The sequence below is a fragment of the Sceloporus occidentalis genome, unplaced genomic scaffold (assembly GCF_023333645.1).
Source record: "Sceloporus occidentalis isolate IW3139 unplaced genomic scaffold, rSceOcc1.0.p SCAF_214, whole genome shotgun sequence".
NCBI lineage: Eukaryota > Metazoa > Chordata > Lepidosauria > Squamata > Phrynosomatidae > Sceloporus > Sceloporus occidentalis.
The window spans coordinates 1,079,201-1,085,693 of record NW_028317194.1 but is presented as its reverse complement, the minus strand read 5'-3'; the positions used below and the strand labels follow the sequence as shown (position 1 = coordinate 1,085,693).

At 41.9% G+C, this 6,493-nt stretch overlaps 1 pseudogene; it reads left to right on the top strand.

Moving 5' to 3' along the window:
* LOC149277457 (alpha-(1,3)-fucosyltransferase 7 pseudogene) lies at nt 1-1,987 on the top strand (annotated as a pseudogene).
* The last annotated feature ends 4,506 nt before the right edge of the window (nt 1,988-6,493 follow it).

Genomic DNA, 6,493 nt, shown 5'->3' with positions numbered 1-6,493 from the left:
ATGAACATTATCGATGTCTCGCACACCGACCACCAACTTATTGAGTCTTTTGAGGGCCACGGAGCGGACAATGCGTTTGTTACCCCCTGGCTGGCAAAAATCAATCAGAATCACTTCTTCCACGTAACTGTTAAATCTGTTCTCGGATTTCCATTTGAGGTCAGACGCCTCTTCATTACGAAACTTTTTTATGAGATTCAGACATGCGAAGTTACCAACCCCAACCCTGAACCACTTCAGCAGCTTCACGTAAAAAATGCATTCTTTCCTGTTGTAAACTACTCTTTTAGTCAACCAGTTTTTGAGGGGCTTTGGGTGAACTGTCAAGATTTTATTCCATTTTTTAAAATTTGGGGAAAAAATAGGTCTTTGCCTTTGTGATTTTTTTTTATGAAGGAGCAGCAACTTAACAATGGTGTCTTCTCCTTGGTGGCCCAACTGAGAAAGAATACCGGTTTGGCCATATAATGTCTTCTCCAGTGCTTCTCTTTGACCACTCCACGTAGGGGTTCATAGAGTTTATTGTCTTCTAATGAGACGATCTAATCACGGTGAGACAGTCTTGGAGGGGGGAAACGCTTCATTAATTCTGAGTGCTTAAGGAAAAACTTCATTCCATGGTGAGGGAGCATTTGGTGAGAAGAGTAAACTTGGCCAAAACCAGTCCATAGCCAACTCCAGCCAAGTAAAGCCATCGAGGACAAAAATGTATTTTTAAAATCGTAGAGATGGACGGATGGCGTGACCGCCATGTTTTTTCTCTTCCAGGGCGAAAGGGCGTTTTGTGTTTGGAGAAGGTATGAGGATTTATGGAGATCGAGACATCCATGGATAAGGAGAGGAACGGCTATAGAGAGAGATCTTTAGGGGTAGCGTTATGCTAAACGCGTCCTAATTATTACGTCTCTCGTGTTCCTAACTCTAGAACTCGTTCTACCTCAGACTGGTGAGAAAAATGATTTCAGCAAAAAGACTGCGTTGGGGGTCGCTTGTCGGAAGCTTCTTTGCACTGACTGCTCTTGCCTTTAATGTTAGGTTAGTCCTCATCTCCTTCAATGGCTCTGAGGAGGTCATTGTCCCAACCAGTAACGTCACCATCTTGATATGGCACTGGCCATTCCATCGGGCCTTGGACCTTACTGGAGATGTTTGCTCACGACTTTATAATATTCAGAGTTGTAAACTGACCGACGACCGCGGTAAGTATGGCCAAGCCGATGTGGTGGTTTTCCACCACCTCGAACTTGGTAGACGAGGTTCTGAGCTGCCACCTAAGCCTAGACCGCCCGGACAGAAGTGGGTTTGGGCAAATTTAGAATCTCCATCTAACGTCCGTGGGGTTGGGAAATGGAACCATATTTTTAACTGGACTTTGACCTATCGAGAAGACTCGGACATCTTTATGCCATATGGGAAGCTGGTTCCGAGGGCTTCTATGAGCCCCATCAACACCAACAAGACTGGTCTGGTGGCTTGGGTGGTCAGCCATTACCAGAAGACACAGGAAAGAGTTCCATTCGTCACAGAACTCTCTAACTACCTCAAAGTCGATGTGTACGGACAAGCCAATCAAAATCCTTTATGTCCGTCCTGTCTCGTCCCCACCGTGTCCCGATACTTCTTTTATTTGTCCTTGGAAAATTCCATACACAAGGACTACATCACGGAGAAGCTCTGGAAAAACTCGTTCCTGGCCGGGGCGGTTCCGGTCGTGTTGGGTCCTCCTCGGAAAAATTACGAAAAATTTGCACCCCCCGATTCGTTCATCCACGTCTCCGACTTCCCTTCACCCCAACATCTGGCCGACTTCATGCTATCAATGACCCCCCGGCGGTACCTCCAGTATCTTCGCTGGCGGAAGGAATTCGAAGTCAAATTATTCACCGACTGGAGGGAAAGATTTTGTACGATTTGCTCAAAATACTCAAGTTTACCACAAAACAAAACGTATAGTGATTTGGAAGGCTGGTTTCATAATGGTGATTAATTACACGTAAATATACCCAAAACCGCCTTAAAAAAAAAAAGATCCTTCTGCAATATGAGCGTTACTTAGAAGACATGGCCCGAAACGCAAATTTAGACTCGGAGAGCAATTAGTGAATAAATTAATATATTTTATATGTTTTCTATCATATTGTTTGAATGATTTGTATAATAATGATGTTCCTCTATAGACAGATCTCTGGAATCCTAGAAAAATGTAGGCGTCAAAGTTAATTAAAGCTGCTGTTCCACCTAATCTGCTGAATTTAACACTTTTGTAACTAAATGCTGCGTTGGTAGAAACATCGTTCCTGGTCCTTCAAAATCCCCAGACCCTTCCTAGAAATCATGCCAAGTTTTGTCTTGTTCATAATTTTGTTGGGAATGCTTCATTGTCTTGTGATACACAGACAGACATTGATTGGCTGTTGCCATAGAAAGTGGGGGAAAAAAAAGCTTTTTTAAAGTGTGTGAAACATAAAATCTGCCGGCACATGGGCTGGGAGGCTGTTCCACTTATCTACCACCCTCTCAGTCAAGTTAACAAAGTCTTGTTTCAGGCATACTCAAAAAAAGATAATTTTTTTTTTTGGCTTTTACCAGACAGGTTTTACGAAACCCTTATGATAATTTGTCGTTTTGAAATGAAAATCACAACGAATGCCGTGGGTTCTGAAACTGTTTTCGAATGTTTTACTAACATTATGCCACCACGGCTGAGAGCATTCGGTCTCCATCGGAACATTTAATAATTTAGATTTTTTCCCCCCAAAACGAACCAAATGGAATCTTTTGTATCAAAGTATGAATTTTGGTTCCGACCAACGCATTTCGCACAGAAAGAACAGGGACTGGCTGGCTGAAATAATGTTTGCAGCGCGTACGGTCCGTTCCTCAAATAGGACGCCTTTCAAATTTATGTTACTGCAGCCGACGCGTTCAGCAGCCAACATTCTAATTACAAAGACTTGAATCCTTGATACTGTTATCTGATTGGTCAATGCAATTAACCCTGTATCAGTATGGGGGCTTCTCGAAGGCTTTATACCCTTTTGCTCCTAAGAAGCCCTTCCAGCCCTGGTTAGTGTGAATCCCTGCCGCTTTCACAAGCGTCTGATCCCTGCGACAAACGTTTACAAACATTCCGTGTGTTCAGTAAACAAATACTTAAAAAATAAAGCGTGTTTTCAACAAAAAAACCAAAACATTATTTAAATAAAAAAATTAAAAGATCTTTAATGTATTTTATGTGATTAAATGTGCACCATGTGCACCACCGTGTGGGATTTAAAAAAAGTTTTTTTTGCAATTTAATGTTTTTTTTTTTGTTTTTTTTATCCTATCCCAGAGTTCACTAAATGCTATAAACTAAATTATCCTACAATTTGTTATTCGTAAAAAATATAAATTTATTCAGTTAAACGATCTTACAAGAAATTGATATTTATGCAACTTTATAACCCCCCCTGCAATAAGATAAAGATTTTTAACTCTGGTGTGTGTGTGTGTGGGGGGGTCATTTACACAGTCATTAAAACCTGATTTATTAAAAATTACCAAATAAAGGGCCACGTGAAATGAAATTTTTTACATGTATTAAGTCCCCCCAAAACCTAAAAAAAACCTAAAAAAACTAAAAAAAACACAAAAAAACCCCAAAAAACAAAAAAAAAAATAAGAAAAAAAAGGTTGCTTATTTTGGCACCGTGAGTTCTGAGAGTCACGAAAACCCCGGCAGTGAGAGGAAGGCATTAAAAACCACGGGCTCTTCCTGTTCGAGAGGCAGAGAAGCTGCCACAGACTTTGGTGGGCGGCGATGCCAGGGCGAAATCTCACAAAATTCTTAAACGTTTTCAGAAACATTATTTTTTTTAATATAGGAATATATATTTTTTCAGCTGAGGCTGCAAAGTAATCAGTCGTCGGTCTCGTCTTAGATTCAGGAGCCGTATGTCTGTCCCCTCACTGTATTACCGTCTACCACCTCTGCTGGGAGGCTGTTCCACTTATCTACCTCTTTCTCTGTAAATTAAACTGTCCCACATTCCATCTAAGCCCCTAACCCTCTAGTTTTAGATGATGGTCTCTTGACCCATAAATTATGAATAATAGTATTTTTCAGCAATCAAAGTTAGGCTTTATTCACTTAAACAGGCATTAGCATCTTTAATCATATTTTTTTTAAAAAGGGAATTAAATGATTTCCGGTGATTGTTACATTTTAGAGAGAAGCCAAAAGATCAATGACATCTTCTTTTTTATTTTAAGATAAATGTTGGCTTTTTTTCCCTTTTTCTCTTGAATGAGGAAATGAGTGTTTTACGCTGTCTGGCCGAGTTAAAAGGAAGGGTTGAAATTTGGGTTATAACATCCTGAAACTTTTTGCTACTTTTTTTTCTTAGATTTTGGAAACTTCACTCATTTTGAATATATTTCATTTCTCTCATTGTCTTTTGCGGCTCTAATTGTCATCGACAAAGCAGACTCCGAGATATAGTCCTAAAACGTATCCGTGGCATCATTAAAGCTGAGGTTCCACTAAATCGCAGGGACTTCTTTTTGGACACGAGCGACCCATGGAGATCACGCAAACTTTTTAACGCGGCCAAGCATGATGAATCAGAGGAACGGGAACCCAAACAATGGCGTTTGATAACCAAACGGCGCGTTACTGGTTCAACTCCTTGACGTCCGCGTACATGACGAAGGTCAAACCCCAGTGAGCTCCCCTCGTAGGAAGAGCTCGACCAGCCCTGTGTTATATATATTATATTATATAGTATATAGTTACACCAGTGAGATTTCTTCAGCCTTACACATTAAATTATACAGGGCCAGCCCAGCCCTTCACGCTTGAGAAACCCACCAGCGACAGATAGTCCCTCGTCACAAATCGTTATATGGTTTTCTCGCCATTGCAGAAGGTGATGGGGGGGGGGGTTCTATTGTGAATACCTGCTTTTAATGGTTTATTGTTGGGGGGACCAAGACCCCAAACCACAGGACATAATCCTCTTGCCGCAGGTCACAGGGCGGCCACCCCGTGCTTGCGGAGAGACCTTTAATTCTCGCCATTGTGAGTCGATCAGCTCTGTGGACCTTTAACTCTTTGTGCGTCGGCTCGGGCAAAGTATTGCGCTGAGATGCATTTCTTTGACACCAAAAGGGGTTAATTGCGCATCACAATGGCTTTATGCTAAATGGTATCGGCTTTACAGGACACCACCAGCCGCAGGTGAAATAGTTGGGGTAATTAGTTTCAGGATGTCCTAGATTTCTGCCCAGCTGGGGGTCCTTAAGAAACCAAAGGGGTAAAGGAGAGGTTTCTGAGCTGGTAATCAGGACCCCCGCCGGCTTGAAGGACAACTTCATGCAGCCATAGGGGGTCCTCCTCATGGCATGGGTCATGTCATGAATATGATTACCCCCCACCGAGGTCCTTCTGCTCTGAAAAGCACAACATTCTAGAAGAAACCCCTTTTATTACAATGTTTCCAGCAGTAGTGCTCTTTACTCCCGGGTAAGATACATTGTAACCCCGAACACCGACGCCGGCCAACAGAGGCTCTCCGTCCCATGGCAGACCTTTGATTAAACCCCAAAAGCTCCAGGGGCTGACGGAGACCGAATCAAAAGACCCCGGACCTCAACGCCCATGAAAATGCAGCCAACTGCAGGTCCTTTGTTGTGAAGACAATGGCCCTTAAACCAGCCCACAGGGGGCACTTAGCAGGCCGAGATTTAAACACAAAAATACCCCAAACGTAAATAAACCCCACTTGGCCTCTGCTTGACCTTGAGTTCATTCACCAAGATTCCAGCAAAAAGTGTCGAGGAAACAGGGATTTTTTGTTTTATATAAAAAAATTTCAAAATTAGTTTTCTAAACGGTTCTGCTGAAGGAACGGACTTCATTAGCATTGCCATAAAGCATCAGCTCCATGATGGAAAGAGCGTTTCTCTCCAACATGGCCACTTCAAAAAAAGGTGCGCATGACCTGATCAGAAACACCGGAACTCCAGATGCATCGGTGGGGGAAGAGATTTTAATGGAAATAAAAAACGAGTACAACAAAAAACCATTACTAAAGAACACAGTGCCACGGTTTTATGTATTTATTTAGTCTTTTTTTTTTAACAAAAAAAAATAAAAAAAATGTATAATGAACCTTTCCATAAAAATTCAGTGGGAAGAAAACCCCAAAACAATACCAGATATTATCCAACAGCCCAAGGGGGAGCAGATACTCAAATCAGAACGATACAGAGTTCATATTCGCTCCAGAGTTTGTCGTTTATCATACTTTTACACCCCCCCAAAATATCCATAAAAAAAGAAAAATTATATAAAAGAGGGAGAGATCTGAATTTGTTTGTTTTAATGTCCCATTCAGAAGAATCTCCGCTCGATGCAAGGGACGAGGGGCAGCCCAGCATAAACAAGTTAACACTGTGTGAAATGCGTCGGCCGCCCTACCCATACCACAATGGGTTAAGTTTATCGTGC